The sequence below is a fragment of the Crocuta crocuta genome, unplaced genomic scaffold (assembly GCF_008692635.1).
Source record: "Crocuta crocuta isolate KB4526 unplaced genomic scaffold, BGI_CrCroc_1.0 scaffold129, whole genome shotgun sequence".
NCBI lineage: Eukaryota > Metazoa > Chordata > Mammalia > Carnivora > Hyaenidae > Crocuta > Crocuta crocuta.
Genome location: NW_027551571.1, coordinates 6,506,863 through 6,526,586, shown reverse-complemented (window position 1 = coordinate 6,526,586; position 19,724 = coordinate 6,506,863).

Here is a 19,724-nt window from a genome sequence, read left to right as displayed (position 1 = left end):
GGGGGCTTTCTGAAATCCTTGCCTCCTTCCCACGTCGCACTTTCTGGGATGCAGGGAAGGCAGGAACGAGCCAAGGTGGCATGTTCACAGCAGGCGCTTGGGCAAACCCCGGGCCCTAGCTGCCCAGCCTTCAGGATGGTGCTAGCCTTAAAAGCAGACTTCAGAGGGGCACCTGGGTGGCTCAGTTGGTTGANCGGGTAACGTGCGGGGCCTGGCAGTTTCTGTCCAGCGCCTGCAGCCTCCAAAGCCCATTAGCTCTGCTCATTCAAACGTGCGCACACCCACACCTCTGTCCCCTCGGCGCGCTCTCCCTTCCCATCGCCCCGCAAAGCGTGCCCGGAACGCTGGCGAGAAACGGGGTGACAGCCAGAGGCGCCCCCCCGGGAAGCTGTTCCTCTTCGGACCCCCACCCCACTCCACTCCGAGACACCCTTAGTCCCCGCGAACTCCGAGCGCGACGAACGCAGCTCCTCTCGGTCTCGACGGGCATGGCCCGGGGACAAACNCCGGCCGCCCGCCTCCCACCGGGGCCCGGCTGGGGCCCGCGCGGGTCGGGGGTCGCCCCGGCCCTGGGTCCTCCCGCCGGGTGGGTCCTGGCGGGATTCTGGGGGGGCAGGGGGTCATCGGGCGAGGAGCTCCAGCCCACAACGTAGCAGAGCGCACGACCGAGGGAACAGGCGGTGCGAAGTACTCGGGGCCCCGACGCCCCGACTCGGGACTCCCACCCCCACCCGGCGGTGACAGGGCTCGGGGGGGCTCGGGACTCAGTGCTGCGGGAAGAAACGCAACAGGTCCGCATGTGTTTTGGAACACACCTGGCCAGAGGCCCAGACCTTCCTGTCCGTGTGGGCGTGAACTTGCCCCCGGTTGCCAAGGAAACTCTCCACCGCCAGACACGCCCCCCCATCCCCTTCAAAACTGCCCTGGATGTAGGAGGGATTTAAAACTTGGAGTCTAAGGACCGCGGTGTGAGGTCATGATCCGTGCTGTTTGAGAAAAGAGAGGGAAACGCCAGAAATTAAGGCGTGAATGTTAAAAACAAAACAAGAAAACTCTGACTTCATTTTCTCTGGGGCAAAGGAGGAAACGTTAGTGTATTCTTCCCTTGGACGATGTTTTCAGCGGTTTCTGGGAAAGATAAAAATCTCAGAATTAGTTTTTGGGGGGTGTTGAAGAAGGTATGGTGGCTTCCTTGAGAAGGAGCTCCGCCTTCCTGGATAAAACTAGTGAGGCTACCGCCCCCTTGCTGAGAATGCTTTGCGGGGAGGGGGTCTTTGGAAAGAAAGGCAAGGTGTGACTCGGGATGCATCTGGCATGAGCCTCGGACGCAGAACAGAAAGGTGGCTCACACCGCAATCCCATCGCGGGCTTGGACCCGGCAGTTCTGACCTCCCAGCACCTGCACGGTGCATCACTGCTATTGGGACACTCGTGTGCATTAGTCAGTCCTTGCAACATCTTCCTGAGGGTGGACACCTGAAACCAGGGGATGAGGAAACTCCATGTGCACAGGGAGGTTAAATTCCAGCGAAGGAGTGGCCTGGTTGGACATTGAACCTGGGGTCTCCGATCTTGGACTTGACCCCGTAATACCATTCTTTCCAGCGAGACATAACAGAATTGTAGAGCTGGGGGTGGGGGGCAAACCTCAATTATAAACAAGAGTAGGGGACCCCCCAAGTTGCATGAATGGCTGGGTGTCATGTCACTGGTGAATGGCAAAGCTCTGAGTGGGACTCGGGCCTGGGATCCAAGGGTCCTTTGCCCTGTTCCCGGCAAGCCTGCAGGACTGCATCGTAACTCTGGGGAAGAAAACGCTCTCCATTTCAGATAATGTCTTTCTTGAATATTCAGAGCCACTGAGCTGGCTTCTCAGAGATTGCGCAGCATTCTTAAGAGGTGTCCCCGACTTTGCTTTTGGCACCATTCTTTCTATAAATATGGTTTCCTCTAACAAGCTGGTTTCGTGAAATAAGAGTCAGACACAAAATAACTCCTGGATGTCTGATTAAGAACATATTAAGGAACTCTAGTGTTCCTTGTCTGACTTAAAATCTTCCTACTGAAAATCTAAAATCTTTCCAATTATTGTACATCTTGGGCTTCTTGTTAAACACTGGAAGTTGTCACAGTTGATGACTTCTGCTCTACACACAGCATGACTTTTTTCAACTAACTTTTCTCTGCTTATCAAGGGAATTCTATGCTGCTTATAGAGAATTTGGAAAACAGAAAAGTATAAAGAAGAAAGTAAAAAATTGCCTGTGTTCCCATGATCTGAAAATAACCATTAGCATTCTCTTTGATACTTCTCTTTCTTTCTTTCTTTCTTTCTTTCTTTCTTTCTTTCTTTCTTTCTTTCCTTCTTTTTCTTTCTTTCTTTAAGTAGGCTTCACGCCCAGCATGGAGCCCAACGTGGGCTCCCTGAGCTCAAGACCTGAGCTGAATCAAGGGTCGGATGCTTAACTGACTGAGCCACTTAGGCGCCCCCCTCTTTGTTATTGTTTAATGCGTATTCATATATACAGGCGTAGACTTTTTGGCATGACCGAGATTATATATTATACATAAGGTTTGGCAGCTTTCTGTTGATTGTTTTGTAAAGATCAAAAAATTATCAAACCTATCTTATCAGTGAAGGATAATCCAATGTCATCAGCAATTTACTACAGCTCAGAACTTGAGTCAGATGCATTGGATTTCAAAGGTAAATAGAGATCTGGTTGGACAACTTACATCTTAAAGAAAAGAAAAAAAACAGAAAGAGGAGGGAGAGAGAGATGAAAACAACACTATGTTGCCCCAGGGGGCATTTTGATTTGCAGCTTTCTGAGGCAACTTCTGTGCTCCTCAGTTTTGAATGGAGTCGTGTTATTCTCGCAAGTTTCCCTGTAATCAATCAGTCTTTAGCACAGAGAAATAAGGAGAAATCCACCAAAGCGGTGGCACATGGTCCCTTGGTTCATCTGGAGGGCATAAAAAGCATTCCCACTAAGGAAACTGACTCCCTGCCATACATGAGCCTGAAACAGCTTTTAACAACCCACGTTCGGTTTCCGCAACTGTCCCCGCCCTCCCAATGTCTCTGAAATCCACAGCTAAGCGATGACAAGTTCATGTGCCTTGACCACTGCTTTTACGGTACTCCCAGGTTACGAAAGGTGCCCCACTGTCAGAACCCTGAAAGAACCCAGGTTATAATGAATACTCTCTCTTCCCGGGAATAAAGCCGAGGGAGGAAATACTATCAGCCTGGCATAATCTCGAGCTTATTATGAACTTGGCGTTGGCTACCTAGTCCAGAAAGGTTTCTGCAGTTGGCCCTGGTTACGCATTGAGCCAGCTGAAGTCTGTACAAGGGGGAACAGTCCCATCAAGTTTGGGAGCCAGAAGGACCAGGCTGGCCTAGCTGGTCTGTTAGCCTCTAGCCTCTCCCAGATGGTGCCCTTTGGATCTCTTTATTATCTCGGGGAGACAGCTCTCACAGGATGCTCCTTACCATTAGCACAGACACATAATTGCACTCGTAGGAGGCTCAGGTGGACTTTTCTAGGCTTTTCTGAGAAGAACCCAGGGAAGTTTTTCTAGAAGGACAGCTCTCTGGTGAAGACAAATGTAAGAATAGTCTGTTGCGTCAGTATCGTGTTGTGGAAACAGATTAGGCTTTGGAATTGGGCAATTGAATAAGCTACTTAGCCTTCATCAGCTGCAGGCTTCCCATCTGAAAACTTGTGAGGGGGGCGGGGGGGAGGTGAGCATAATTATATCCACCTTTCAGCCTCATCCCGTGGGTGAGAGAGAGCCCGAGGCACCAGAGAGGGTGCTTGAAAGCTGTGGTGGGCTCAGTGAATGTTCCCTTCACTTCCCTCTCCCTCTCTTGTCTTCCATGTTCTAGAAATTTTTCCACCTTAAGTGTGGGCCGTTATACTAAGGGCTCAGGGATGCCCATCATCTTTCTCCATGGGCCCAAAGAACTTTCATCTACGTCTTCCATTCAGCCAATGCCCTTGTGATTCCAGGACAGCCGTCAGGATGGCTTTCACTCTTTCATTGGATAAACTAAGGCCATGAATTCTCACGGTCTCCTTGCCCAAGCGTACAGTTAAGGAGAATGCTAGTCTTCCTTTTCTCATTTAAGAGGTTGTTATTGTTGTTTCTGGTGTCTGCAAGGCAGTGGGGGGAGTGCAAAAATAAGGGAGCACTTTCAATCCAACGAGAGAGTAAAACAAGTGTGGTAAACAGAATTTTGAGTAGTCTGAACTCCCTAAGGTCTGAATACCAGGCTCCGGGCAGGATGTGATACATGCATAAAAATGAGGCATAAGCGTTCAAGAATGCCATGATCCTTGTTTCACAGATGAAGAAACAGGCCCAGGGAGGTTAAGTGATCTAATCAAGAGCTCAGTTAATGGTAGACCTGGAACTTGAACTTCATTCTTCTACCTCTGAGTGCATCTTGCTCAACAAGGTCTAAGCCACCCTCCACTGCCCTGGCCAAAGAACTAGTCACCAGCATGCTGCCTGTGACTACGTTCCTGGCTCGTCCACTCATTAGCTGAGTGAACTTGACTCCGGTGGGCTCCAAAACAGGGACACCAACAGGACCTGTCCCCTGTGGTTTTCTGGGGACTCTGTGACGTGGCACAGTGCCCGGCCCATATGAAGTACTGGGTCAAGATTGCTAGGAGTATTAGCCACCTCCAATACTCTCGGCATCTTTTCCTTCCTTTGTCTCTCCTTTCCAAGTTCCGTTTTCCCCTCACAGCGTTCTTTGGGAAGATGCTGATTCTGGGGGCGTCTGGGTGGCTCAGTCGGTTAAGCGTCCGACTTCGGCTCAGGTCATGATCTCACAGTTCGTGGGTTCCAGCCCCGCGTCGGGCTCTGTGCTGACAGCTCAGAGCCTGGAGCCTGCTTCGGATTCTGTGTGTCCCTCTCTCTCTGACCCTCCCCTGCTCACGCTGTCTCTCTCTCAGAAATAAATAAAAAACATTTAAAAAAAATAAACGTTAAAAATTAAAAAAAAAAGATGCTGATTCTGCCCTCCTGTAAACACATGCCTCATTTGTCACTCATGCATTCAGTCACTTCAAACACGTCTTTGATGTAGTTAGCCTTGGAGGAAGTCGAGCACAGCATGTGCTCCAGAAAGAGGCTACAGCAAAGAGCCACGCAGGGGGTTGGGGTCTGGCTGTGGAAATTGAGAGGATCCAACCTCACATCCCAGTTCTGAAGCTTATTAGCTGTGTCCTTACCAAGTACCCAATCTTTCCGAACTCCAGTTTCCTCTGCTATAAAATGGGGACTTCAAGGTCTGGTTAGAGAGTTATAATAAAAATTGAATGGCGACACCTGGGTACCTCAGTCAGTAGGTTAGGTGTCTGACTTGGGCTCAGCTCATGATCTTAGGTCATGAACTCTGTGAGTTCGAGCCCCGCGTGAGGTTCTCTGCTATCAGCACAGAGCCCATTTCAGATCCTCGTCCCCTGCTCACTCACTCTCTGTGTCACTCTCAAAAATAAATAAACTTTTTTTTTTTTTTTTTTTAGTTCTTGGTGCTGAGTAGATGCTCAGGGAATATATTTTGGATCACCTAAAGCAGGGAGCTTAAATGCCAGGGACTACCTGGACAATTAGGGGAAGCCGAGTGAGAATTTTTTTTCCTCTTTTTTTTTTTTATATCCCTCTTTAAAGGAAATAAATCAATAGGGCACCTGGGTGGCTTAGTCAGTTAAGCATCTGACTTCGGCTCAGATTGTGATCTTGCCACTCATGAGTTCGAGCTGCACAACAGGCTCTGTGCTGACAGCTTCAGATTCTGTGTCCCTCTCTCTCTGCCCCTCCCCGCTTGTGCTTTCTCTCTCTCTCTCTCTCTCTCTCAAAAGTAAATAAGCATGAAAAATTTTTAAAAGAAATAAATCAAGATGTTAGAAGCGGTTATTGCTGGCAAGTAGGATGCTAGGTGTCTCTTTTCCTTTGACTGTTGTATTTTCAACTTTTTGATAGTAAACAAACCATTTTTAAACTCAAGAATCGTCCCGAATGATATTCACATTGACAGCCATCCACACTCCCACACGCCAATTCCTAAAGCGCAATAATGTCTCTGCATTTTCCACCTCCTGTTCCGAGCTCTGAAATCTCCCAACCTGTCCCTGTCCCTGCCCAACTCTCCAGCTCAGAAAGTCAGAGACTGCCTTCTTTTTCTGTTTCTTTTTCCTGTTCCTAATGTTCATTTGTGCATCTGAATATTCCCATCGTCTGCTCTTGGAAATGCAGTGCATGATCGGCACTTGATTCCAGAAGGCCAGAGAAAAAGGTCTCTCATTGCCTTAAATACCTAAATCCAATGACTGGGGTCCTTATAAGCAGAGGCGAGGGAACGGAGACACAGGGAAGAAGATCAAGGAAAGTAAATTGCCTAATTTAGCTACATCTTTTTTTTTTTAATTATTCAATTTTGATTGTGATTAGTTACTTATTTGTTTCTTGATAGCTAACTTTCAAGTGCCCTGAATTACCTTTTCTTGACTTTTTAAAAATGTAATGTAATGTAATTTAATTTAACCTTACTTTCTTTTCTTGTCTTTCACCTCTCTGAGGAAATTAGAAAAGTCCTGGCATATAAGCAAACATTCAAAGGTTGTTAAGTTAAGCAAGTATTTGTCACCACCAAAAAGGGCTCTCCAAGCTTTATGACAATGTTTAAAAACGTGAGGTAGAATATTTTCATGTGTTCTGTTCTTCAACCCTTCCTTTAAGCAGCTTCCTAATAGTCTAAGGCATTCCCTCCAGGTTCTACCTCCAGAGTGCATCGTGTACTTGACCTTTTTTCTTCTTGTCATTTCCCTGTTCTGGGCTCTCATCCCCTTTACTCTCTCCTCCTGTAGTGGTTGAATCGTGCTCGCCTCCCAAATTCGTGTCTACCTCAGAATGGACCATATTTGGAAAAGGGACCTTCACAGATGTAACTTGTGAAGAATATCAAAATGATATCATATTGGATTGAGGGCCGGCTCTTACTCCCAACGACCGGAGTCCTTATAAGAAGAAAGGAGGGAACAGAGACACAGGGAAGAAGACCAAGTAAAGACAAAGAGCTTAGAGTGTTAGAGCTACCAGCCAAGGAAGACTGAGGACCGCTGGGGCACCAGAAAGCTCCCTCCCTTCAGGGGAAGAGTGGCTCTGCTCACACCTTGATTTGAAGCTTCGAGGGAGGCTCCAGACCTTGAGAGAACAGATCTCTGTTGTGTTAAGCCACCCAGTTTGTTGCACTTTGGGTGCAGCTCTGGGAAATGAATACATATTCCTAGAACCTAGAGCTGTGGTTCATAACACATATCAGATCACATCATCACATCTCTGCTCAAAATCCTCCAACCACTTCCCATTGCTCTCAAATTCCAAAACCCCATTTCTCACTCAGAGGGAAAAGGTTATAAATATGGAAAAGGAGAAAACTAGAAGAAGCCCTGTGATGTTAGATTGGAGCTGGAGCTGTCAGTAATGAGCTCCTAGATTTTAAGGTGGATGGATGCATGGATGGATGCATGGATGGATGGGCAGATAGACAGACAGATACTTTCCTAGCTCTGTTCATTGAGAAAGCCTAGAAGCAATGATGTACCAGTAGCACTCAAAACATAGATAGTCCAGACCTTGATTTCTTTTTTTTTTTCAAATGTTTTATTTATTTCTAGGAGAGAGAGAGAGACAGCATGAGCAGGGGAGGGTCAGAGAGAGAGGGAGTCACAGACTGAAACAGGCTCCGGGCTCTGAGCTGGCAGTCAGCACAGAGCCCGACGCGGGGCTCGAACCCACAAACTGTGAGATCATGATCTAAGTGAAAGTCGGACGCTTAACCAACTAAGCCACCCAGGCGCCCCCAGACCTTGATTTCTAAATACCGTTGTCCATGAAAAGGAAGCAGGGGACCAGAGAGGAATGGGTGATTCCAGAGCTGGAATGGGGGGCAGCAAAGGACGTGATGTCTTCAATTTACTCTCAAATTGTTCAGAGTAATAATAACATATATATTATACATACACATATAGGTATCTCTTTTTACATATAGTCTCGCCATATAACTGTATCTATGGAGATTCCTCATGCTAATCTGTCATTTTGAAACTGTATTACAGTGAAAATAAAATCCCCCTTTGCAGGCCTTCTGGTTTCCAGTCAGTGGAAGTGAAGAGAAAAATCGTGTTCCCCACCCCCACTCACAGCCTGGCCCTACTCTGTGTCTTCTCACCCCTTCCTCTGTCCATCTTCCTATCCCTCCTCAGAGCTCTCTCAAGTGGAGGCTCCTTTTTGCCCCACATCTACTAGCACGGGGTCTCTAATGGGAAGTATCCTTCCTGTTCCTTCTTGCCACTTCCAGGTTCTTCTTCCTTGATCCCCCCAACACCTCTCCCCAGCTTTGAATCTCTGTGCGTCTCATCCAATGGAGCTTTTCTGTGTCCAATGGAATAGAAACATTTTCTAACTGTGCTGCTTTCCCTAGGTGGCAGCCACTAGCCATGTGTCGATTGGGTACTTGAAATGTGGCTACTTACACTAAGGGGTGGAATTGTACATTTTATTTAACATGTATTAATTTTAAGTTAAATAGTCCCACATGGAAGCGGGCTGCCATATTGGACAGTGAGGCTTAGACATACCTCCCGCTTCCGCTCAGCGCTCAGCGTGGTGATCTACAGACCCCCAAGGCACTCCCTCTTATTTCTTGAAGAGTTCAGTTCCTCCCCCCCATTCTCTCCATCTCTACTCATGTCTTAATGCTCCGTGATGCCGCCATCCACTGAAATGATTCTGGCCACACCCTAGTCTCTTTTATCTTTGAACTCTTCTCCTTCAGTGATGCTGTCCATGTCTTTCACTCCTGAGGTCTTAGCCTTTGTCATTACCACTCGCTGGGACCCTCCCTGGTCTCAATTACCCTGTGTCCTACTCTCTGATCACTGTAAAACCCAATGATAAAGAGTCTGAGCTTTCCCTATTGCCCAAAGAGAAAGAGATCTTTCCCGCCCCCCTCTCCTCCTATTAGAGCATTTGCTGGAGAAAAGTCTGTGTGTAAACCCTACTCTATTCTTTTGACATGTATATAAATATTTTTTAAAGCTGCAGAAGCTTCCAGCTAACATTACAACCCAGAGAGTCTTTTCTTAAGGCTGTAGGAAGCATGTCTTTGAAACGTAAACATTAAGGAAGATACCTTCCTATTACTGCTTGTCATAGAAATATGAGAAGTTGTATATTTTTTTTTCCTTTGGATAAAGGCAGTTAACGAACACAGATGGCTACCTCAGTTACCAGGTGGATTATTACCCCCCAGCCCCAACACTACCACCTTATTTTCCTAGTACCCTACCTGTCCACCCCACGGGGACCAAAATCCATTGGTGCCCCCTTTGCCTATCACCCGCTATCATGCCTTCACCTCCCTCCTTAAACTTTACAGTCCATATTATATCTATCCCCTTAACCCCCCTCTCCGTACACTTGACCCTTCCTTGCTGTATTTTATTTGATGCCCCAAAATCCAACCCTGGGAAAATCCACCTCCCCACCTGCACTGTGCCTGTATCCCACGCAGTGTGTGGCTAGAGGGAAACACAGGACTGCACTGATCGGTCTTAAAGGAAACCCAGAACACGTCACCCCAAGATATGCCACTTTGGCTTATTGACTATTTTTGAATTAGTCAAAAGAGCAGGTGCAGAAAGGACACTATGACCTTTCTTCCTCCTGAAAGCAGGAGAGAAAATTCCCTTGTGAAAGGTGCCCTCCCTGTATCAGGAGGAAGGGAAGATATTCTTATCACCAGAGACAGAGAATTGGGAGCCAAGAAATCTGACAAACTACTTAAACCAACCCTTCTCTTCTTAGTTACTTCTTCGCCAATTACGACACCTTGTCCAAACCACTTTGTCTCATCAATTCACAAATTGATTGTTCTTCTGTCTAAGAGAATAACAGCTTCCTGCTCTGGTCTGGTCTTCTGGTCTTCACCGTCTTGTGAAGGCTCCCAGGTACATGTAAAAATTTAATACAATCTCTGTGCTTTTCTGCTGTTAATCTGTCTTATACCAGTTTAATTCTTAGGCCCAGCTAGAGACCTGAATAGGGTCTTTTCTTCCTGTATAGTTTCACTTTACACTTGTGACCAGGAACTTAAGTTGAGCCCTTGATACCATCCAGTCATTTACGATCTTCCTTTGATCCATTTTGTCTCCCACTCTACCAGACACCTATTCAAACTCTCCTCTCTCCTCCTATGTTCAATTTCCCTTCCCCCATCTCCACCCTCAGGAGAGAACTTCGCTAATTCCCTGAGGAAAGGAAAACCATCAAAAGAAAGATGGCACCATCTACAGAAATTAACTTGAAATGGATCCTAGGTCTAAATGAGTATGCTAAAGCTATAAAATCCTTAGAAGAAAACATAGCAATAAATCTTTGTGATCTTGGGTTAAAAAAAAAAGTTTCTTAGATATGACTCCAAAATCACAAGTAACAAAAGAAAAATAAGTTGAAGAAACAAAAATAAATAAATAACCTCTGTGGTTCAAAGGATGTCAATAGAAAATGGAAAGACAACTCACAGAACAACAGAAAGTATTTGCAAGTCATGTATATACTTCATAGGGAACTCATGTCTCAAATTTATAAAGAACTCTTCTGAACTCAATAATAAAAAGACAAACCTACTAAAATGTGGGCAATGGATCTGAATAGACATCCTCCAAAGGAGATATATAGAGGGCCAATGAGCATATTGAAAGGTATTCAATAACACTAGTCATTAGAGAAATATAAGAAAAAAAAACCACTATGAGATCCACTTTATACCTACAGCTATTATAAGAAAGAAAGAAAGAAAGAAAGAAAGAAAAGAAGGAAAGAGGAAGGAAGAAGGAAGGAAGGAAAGAAAGAAAGAAAGAAGGAAAGAAGGAAAGAAAGAAAGAAAGAAAGAAAGAAAGAAAGAAAGAAAAAAGAAAGAAAAAGAAAGAAAGAAAGAAAGAAAGAAAGAAAGAAAGAAAGAAAGAAGAAAGAAAGAAGAAAGAAAGAAAGAAAGAAAGAAAGAAAGAAAGAAAGAAAGAAAGAAAGAAAGAAAGGAAGGAAGGAAACCGGTGTTGGTGAGGATGTGTACGAGCTGGAACCCTCATACACTGCTGGCGAGAATATAAAAGAGTGCAGCCACTTTGGAAAGCAGTTTGGCAACTCCTCAAACATTAAACAGTTACCAGATGACTCAGCAATTCCGCTCCTGTGTACATACCAAAGAAATGAAAACATGTCCACACAAACACTTGGCCACATGTGTTAATAACAATATCATTCATAATAGCCAAAAAGTGGAAACAGCCCCCACGTCCATCAGCTGATGAAGAGAAAAAGAACAGGCAGTATATCCGTACAGTGGAGTACTACTCAGCGGTGAAAAGGAATCCGGTGTTAATACAGGCTTCAATGTGGACGAGCCTTGGAAACATGATGCTCAGGGAAGGAAGCCAGTCACCAAAAAAAAAAGGGGGGGGATCAAATGATTCCCTTGATATGAAATATCAAGAATAGGCCAGTCCACTTGGGCAGAAAGGAGATTAGAACTTGCCCAGAGTTGGGGGAGGGGGGGAGGTGAGAGGCAGGGTGAGAAGGGCTGGGGGAAAATGGAATGTGACAATGGATACGGAGTTTCCTTTTGGCGTGATGAAAAGGTAAACCGATTGTGGTGATGATTGCACAACTCTATGACTACACTGAAAAAAAAACAACCCAGTGAACTGTACAGTTTAATTGGTGAATTGTATGGCATGTGAATTATATTTCAATAAAGCCATTAAAAAAATTAACAACTGCAAATACCACATACTAAAAGGGGTAGCCTCAAAACAAACAAGCCCACTCGAGCGTGACTTGCCTGTGACACCCTTCCAGGTCCTTGTTTGGATTTCCACACCGCCTGGCATCTCCCAACCCTCTGTGACGGCTTGCAGAGCATGAGGCTGTGGCCCTTGGTTCCTCGTGTGTCCCCAAGCCCCTGGAAGCCATGAATCATACCCCATTCTTCTGTGTGTCATCAGCCCCCAGCGTGGTGCCCAATGTTGCCAGTAGACATTTGTTTAATAAATGGGTCCTCATAATTCTCTTGAAAAACATGACATTTAATAAGTATATCGATCAGATGTTTAATTATTTGTTTACACATGCGCTGTTCATTGCCATGAATCATACATCCTTGATTTGTAAACAGTTGATAAATGTTGCCGGAATTATGATTCCGAGCCCCACACGGTGCTCAGTCACTTCAGAGGGCAGCAGTGTCGCTCCTGGAATACTCGACCTCTATCTTGATCTCAACACCACACGGTCAACATTTTTGGGGAGCAAGCCACTCTGCATGTGGCTGGAGTGGCAAGTCCTGCACTGACTCCTGCTGCAGTCAGCCCCAGGAATGATCCAGGTCCTCTTGATCTGAATCATCTCCCACACTTTCTTTCTTTTTTTTTTGAATTTTTTAAATATTTATTTATTTTTGAGAGAGAGAGACAGAATCCGAAGCAGACTCCAGGCTCTGAGCTATGAGCACAGAGCCCCGATGTGAGGCTGGAACCCACCAGCTGTGAGATCATGACCTGAGCTGAAGTCAGAGGCGCCTCATCTCCCACTTTCATAAAGTCCTCCGATGGTGCAGATGAGGCTCTTGCCCAACCCTTCCTTAAAGAGGTTTCAAAGGTCCCTTCTAGAACTGCTGGGAGGCACCTGTGAACGTTGGTGCCAATACACACGAATTCCTCTCCCGGTGCATTTATTTGGCAGGAGTGACACCTTGATATAGAGATGAAACAAAATACAATGAACTAACGTGCCGTCTCTTTGGAGTACATCATTGTTTTTTAAGGTGTGTTCGCTTGAAGACCGGGCAGCATAATCCTAGGGAATTTTTTATTATATTTTTAAATTGAAAAAAATTGTTAATGTTTATTTATTTTTGAGAGACAGAGCGTGAGTGGGGGAGGGACAGAGAGAGAAGGAGACAGAATCTGAAGCAGGCTCCAGGCTCTGAGCTGTCAGCACAGAGCCCGACGCGGGGCTCGAACCCATGAACCGCGCGACCTGAGCCGAAGTTGGATGCTTAGATGACTGAGCCACCCAGGCGCCCCAGTCCTAGGGAATTTTGAATGAGAACATCATAAAGGAACAATGACTCTCTACCACCACGGGAGAGCCGCAGGACATCCCCACAAGCCTCTGCTGTATGGAAGCCTGCAGAAGCCCTGGGCAAAGTAAAAGAGTCCACCTTCATGCACCAACTTACAAAGTGGGGCTTTCAAGGTGTTAGTAAAACTAGGGGTGAAATCCGTAGGCAAAGTCCTCATGGTCCAGGCTGGTGAGGAGCCCGAGCCCTGTGTCCGTGGGCTTGGAGAGGCCGTTGGGGACCCTCATTTCTTTGACCAGCCCATGGCACCCTGCAAACTTCCTGGTCATCCCTGCTTGGCTCTTCTCTCTCTGTCCTTCCCAGAGTGCTCCGTGTCTTCCCTCTGGTCCTAAAGCCTCAAGGATCCTGGGAGCCATCCTCCAAGGCAAGGAGACTCGTGGCAATCATCCTGTGCCTCCTGCCGGGGCCGTCCCCCTGAAAACACTCACGGGGGACCGAGGGCTGCCACACCAGTTGCCTCCAAGACCTTGACCTTGGAGACGCCCCGCTACCCTGAGGCTCCCGACACCCAGCAGGCGACCACCGTCTGCCCCTCCTAGGAAGGGACAAGAGAAAGCAGACAAGTGTCCTATGATAGGTGCTCAGAGATGACAAGATCCATCAGGGAAAGACCCATGTCTACCTGCTTCCCTGCAGCTGGATGGGGGGGTGGGGGGCGCCAACCAGCAGTATTTCCTGAATGAATGAATGAAATGTGATAAGCGATGGGGGGGGAGGGAATGTCGTCATCTGGCCACGCCCTCTCCTCCGAGAAAACTCGGGCATCTGACTTTGGTGCAGTATTTCCCTCCAGCCCAAGACACCGTGGCTTGAGTGTCCCCGGGGACAGAGTCCTCCCTCTGCCCCTGGAGCTCCTCCCCTGCCAAGGCTCTTTCCTTTGTGTCTTTCAGCTCCCACTCGTGCGGCCACACCCTGCCCCTGGTCATCACCTGAAACTGCTCCACCTCCGAAATCTTAGACACCGCTGGCCCACTCAGCGCAGCCTGCCCTCCACCCGCCCCCAGGCCTGACTCCCGCGGCAAGTGGCTCACACGCAGGTGCACGCGCACCACGCCTCCGCCTTCTCTGCTCTGCCGCCTCCTTCTGGAATCGCTTCGTTTCCTGCCCGGCCTGAGTGAACTTCCGCCACATCTGCACCCTCGTTCTCGCGTCCTCGGCTCCGGCCGCGGATGACCCCCGACCGTGTTCCCCAAACCCGAGCCTCGCTCGGCTCTACCTTCTGCACCATCTCCACCTGGCCGCTAGGTGGCGCTGGAAGGGGCGACACAAACCTGGCCTGCGCTGCCTTTGACACCTGACCTCTCCCCAGCCCAGAGGTCCTTTTCCTTGGCTCGCTCGCCCCTTCGTCCAGTCCACACTTACGCACTGAGCACCTACCACGGGCCAGGACAGGTGCTGGGGACTGAGTCGTCCACAAGACAGGCCGGGTCCCTGCTCTCCGGGACCTCACCCGCTGGGGGAGACAGTAAACCGACAGGTAATTGTCAAGGAGATTCGGACAGTCTAGGATCTCTGCCCTGCGGGAATCCCTCCCTTGGGCTTTGCAGCCTCCATTGTGTAGATGACCTTGACACTTGCTTCAAGAAAAGTGACACCCTCAGATGTCCTATTCCTTCTAATTCTGCCCGCCTACGAATGCCTCGCCCCTTGCTCCCGCCACCGCTTTTTTCTTCTTGTCTCAGAGGATGTGACCGGTCCCTCCTCTCGGAGGCCAGCACCATCACCTGCTCACACTGAGACCCCCATCAGTTACCCGCCCCCCCAGCCTTCATTATCTTCACAGGCTCATCCTACTACTGATCTCTCCCTCAGCTTGCAAACAAACACAATCATCTTCTGTCCTAAAACTGTCCTCCTGGGTCCCCGGGTCCCCGGTCCCCGGATCCCCTCTGGCCAGCATCCAGCCTCTCTCCTTCCCTTCCAAACTTCCTGAAAGGGAGCCCCTCAGGCACAGCCTTGGCTTCCTTACTGCTCTACGCGCAGATTCACCTGTCAGGGAAAGTGTGCGGGTGAGCCGTGCCTCCTCATCCACTGCCATCGACTCTACCCTCGTCACTCCCTCAGGAGCCAGGGGACCATCCTACGTGCTTGTGAGACTCTGTGCTCTAGGCTGGAGCGATGGTTCGTTCGTCTCCATTGACTGTATTCATTGTCAGTCAGCGCACATTGGGTGTTGGTGCACCTGTTTCAGGTTTGGGGTTGTTGTGAAGAACGCCCATGTGAACATTCGTGTAAGTGTCCTTGGTGTCCACGTTGTATACATTTGACTGTGTGTCTAGAAGTGACATTGCTGGGTCCTCGGGTTTACATGGGTTCAGCTTATAGAGAAAATTCTAACTGGTTTTCCAAAGCGATTGCACTAATTCCCACTCCCCCCACCCCGCCCACTGCCCAGCAATGTGTGAAACTTCCTGTGGTTCCACATTCTCACTGGTGCTTGGTATTGTCAGAATTTTTAACTTTAGCCATTTGTGTAAGAGTGGAATGACAACTCATTGTGGGTTTTTTTTTTTTTGTAATGTTTTATTTATTTCCAGGAGAGAGAGAAAGAGACAGCATGAGCAGGGGAGGGCCAGAGAGAGAGGGAGTCACAGACTGAAGCAGGCTCCAGGCTCTGAGCTGGCAGTCAGCACCGAGCCCGACGCGGGGCTCGAACCCACGAACCGCGAGATCATGACCCAAGTGAAAGTCAGACGCCCAACCGACCAAGCCACCCAGGCACCCCAGACAACTCATTGTGGTTTTAACTTGTATTTCCCTGACGAATAGATATGCAGAGGACACGTTCATGTGCTTATCGGTCATTACTAGACTAATATATTTTTATTACATTTTTTTCATTATTGAGTTTCAGGGGCTCCTTACACATCCTAGATACCCGTCCTTTTTGGTATATGTGTTGTGAATATTTCCTCCCAGCTCGTATTTTGCTTATTTGTTTCAACTGTGTCTTTTTGATGATCTGAAGTTTCTAGTTTTGATGATGTCTAACTTCTCAATTGTTCTTTTATGATTACAGATTTTTGTGACCTAAGAAAGCTCTGCCTATCCCCCAGGTCACAAGATATTCTCCCGTGTTTCCTATTAAAATCCTAATGTTTTAACTTTGAGGTTTAGATGTGTGATGTATTTTGAATTCCTATCTTTTGTATGGTGTGAAGTAGAACCCAAAGTCCATTTTTCCCAAAATGGTGATCCAGTTACCCCAACACTGTTTGTTGACAAAAATTTCCTCTCCTCATTGCACTGCTTTGGTGCCATTGTTGAAAATCAGACGATTCCATAAATGAGGGTTTATTAATGGGCTTTCTAGTCTCTTCCATGACCTGTTTGCTGATTCTTGCTTCTAGAACTCACTATCTTCATTACCGTGGTATATCCTGAGATAAGGCAGTGTAAGTCCTCTATCTTTGTGGTTTTCTCCCTGAAGTCTTTTTTTTTTTTTTTTAATGTTTATTTACTTTGAGAGCGAAGGAGCATGAGTGGGACAGGGGCGTGAGTAGGGAAAGAAAGAGGGAGAGAGAGCGAATCCCAAGCAGGCTCTACACTGTTGTCACAGAGCCTGACGTGGGGCTTAGTCCCACGAACTGTGAGATCATGACCTGAGTCGACATCAAGAGTTGGACACTCAACTGACTGAGACACCCAGGCACCCCTTTCCCAATAGTCTGTTTTTTTAAATTTTATTAAAAACGTTTATTTCTGAGAGAGAGAGAGAGAGAGAGACAGCATGAGCAGGGGAGGGGCAGAGAGAGAGGGAGACACAGAATCCGAAGCAGGCTCCAGTTTCTGAGCTGTCAGCACAGAGCCCGACATGGAGCTTGAACCCACCAACTGTGAGATCATGACCTAAGCTGGAGTTGGACACTTAACCAATTGAGCCACCCAGGCACACCCCAAAAGTCTTTTGAAAAAGACACTTTGTATTATTTCTACACATTTTACAATCAGGTTGTCAATTTCTACAGAAAAAAACAAAAAACAAAAAACACAACAAAAAGTCCACTGGGATTTTGATTAGGATTTCATTTCATCTACAGATTAATGTGATGAGAGTTGACATCTTAACAATAAATTCTTAACAATAAATAAATTTATCTCTCCCATCCCCACCCCTCCCAATCTGCTCTTATCCTCCACACTATCACGTCTGACCCTGAACCTGGGAGGCACCCTTAATTTTGCCCTTCCCTTAGCCTTAACAACCTTCATTGAGGCCTGCTGATTTTTCTTCCTAAATATTTACTAAATGCGTTCTCATTTCTGTCCCTACTACTATGTGCGAATGCACTCCTTCCTCATTACTCACCTAGATAATTGCAATCACTGCTCACCTAGCTGCACCCTGCAAACCTAGCTCACACAGCAGCCTCAGAGAGAATGTTCCTGCATATCTGACTAGGCTACTCTGGCTCGAAGCTCATCAGCTCTGGGATGAAGTCCCATCTGCCTCAACTTGAAATGCACCTTGTACATAATCTGGCTCTTTCCCACATTTTCAACTGCATTTCCTAATATCTCCTGTACCTTCCTCTCTCTGAGAGCCTCCTGAGCCCCAAATGAGTTAGGGGACCCTCTTTCCTATACACAGGAAAGGGTATCTCATGTGGGCGTTTGTTAGAAAATTACTAAGAATTTAGGGCACCTGGCTGGCTCGGTTTGAAGGACATGCGACGCTTGATCTCTGGGTCATGAGTTCAAGTCCCACAGTAGGTGTAGAAATTACTTTAAAAAATTATTAAGAATTTTAAGATGGTGGGGCACCTGAGAAGCTCAGTTGGTTGACTGATTCTTTTCTTTAAATATTAAAATTTTTTTAAAGAAACTTTAAAAAGTTTTTAATGTTATTTCACTTTTGAGAGAGAGTGGAGGGGCAGAAAGAGATGGAGACACAGAATCTGAAGCAGGCTCCAGGCTCTAAGCTGCTAGCACAGAGCCCGACACGGGGCTTGAACTCACGAACTGTGAGATAATGCCCTGAGCTGAAGTTGGATGCCTAACCTACTGAGCCACTCAGGTGCCCTTAAAAAATTTAAAAAAAAATTTTTTTTTTGAGAGAGAGACAGAGTGCAAGAGGAGGAGGGACAGGGAGAGAGGGAGACACAGAATCTGAAGCAGCTCCAGGCTCTGAGCTGTCAGCACAGAGCCCGATGTGGGGCTTGAACTCAAGAACCATGAGATCATGACCTGAGCCGAAGTCAGAAGCTTAACCGACTGAGCCACCCAAGCGCCCCTACATATTTTTAAAATTTATTTATTTTGCGAAAGAGAGAGAGCATGAGCTGGGGAGAGAGGCAGAGGGACTGACGAGAGCTCACTGTCATGAACCGTGAGATCGTGACCTGAACCAAAATCAAGAGTTGGACGCTCAACCCACTGAGCCCAGGTGGTGGGATCAAGCCCTGTATCATGCTCTGCGCAGAGCGTGGAGACTGGTTAAGATTTTTTCTCTCTCACTCTGCCTCTCTCCCCTGCTTCCACCCATGGGCGCGCACACTCTCTCTCTCTCTCTCAAATTAAAAAGAAATTAAAAAAAAAAAAGGATTTCAAGATGGTGACAGCAGTGTTAAGCCGAGTATAAGGCTTTTCTGAGCACAGGGTCCCGTGTGACTGTACAGGTCCTTTGCACATCTCACACTTGTTACTATCTCTGTTTCTATGGGGCAGGGAGCCCTAGAGCTCTGGAGGGCCCAGGCAAGTCACCCGTAAAATGAGTGACTTTTCCCCAAAATAAATGGCTTTTGTCTTTCAGTATAACCTGATCAAATTCAATGCTCTGCGAAGGTAGAACATTGTACTGTAGTATTGTAGTCTGATTCCTCAGTTCTGAAAACTAAGTCAACCAATGACTCTGGAATCCGCACTGGGATCGGAACACTGTGAGCTCTGACAGAGTGAGTTTGCTTGTGGCTGTAATGTCAGCCAGCAATTCTGGCACCAGGAGAGGTCATGATGAACTTTCAGGCACAGACGTCAGCCGTCTGTACTCTGTGCTGTGGAATTAGCCGGGCTCATCCTCAGTAAACATCTGTCCTTATTCAAAGGAGTCCGTATGTCAAACACTCCAAATATCCCCTTCCGGACAAACTGGAAATGCATGCACATTGGCACTTGCCACTATTTATACAGAGTGCAAGTGATTGACGAGGAAATGCTCACTAGGAACATCTCAGGGTCTGGGGCTGAGTGTGGGATGATTACTGTGGCCTGGTTTGGGGCACAGGTCCTAGTGACGGTGTTTACGACCCAGTGTAAGAAGTTTTCCAGGCTGTTTTCCTGCTCAGCTGTCATGGCTTGATCTCTCCTTCTCCAGAATCCCTTAGCAGTGTGGGCTGCGTCCTATGCAGACTTTTATCCCTAACATGTACCAGGCATGGCATTGGGTCCAATAAATATTTGGCTGATGAATGTATGACAAGGAGGAGGGAGAAGGGGGAAGGAAATGGAAGGGAGATTTCAGGCAGCATTCTATTATCTTGCGGAAGTAAGATAACTTCCTCCCCAA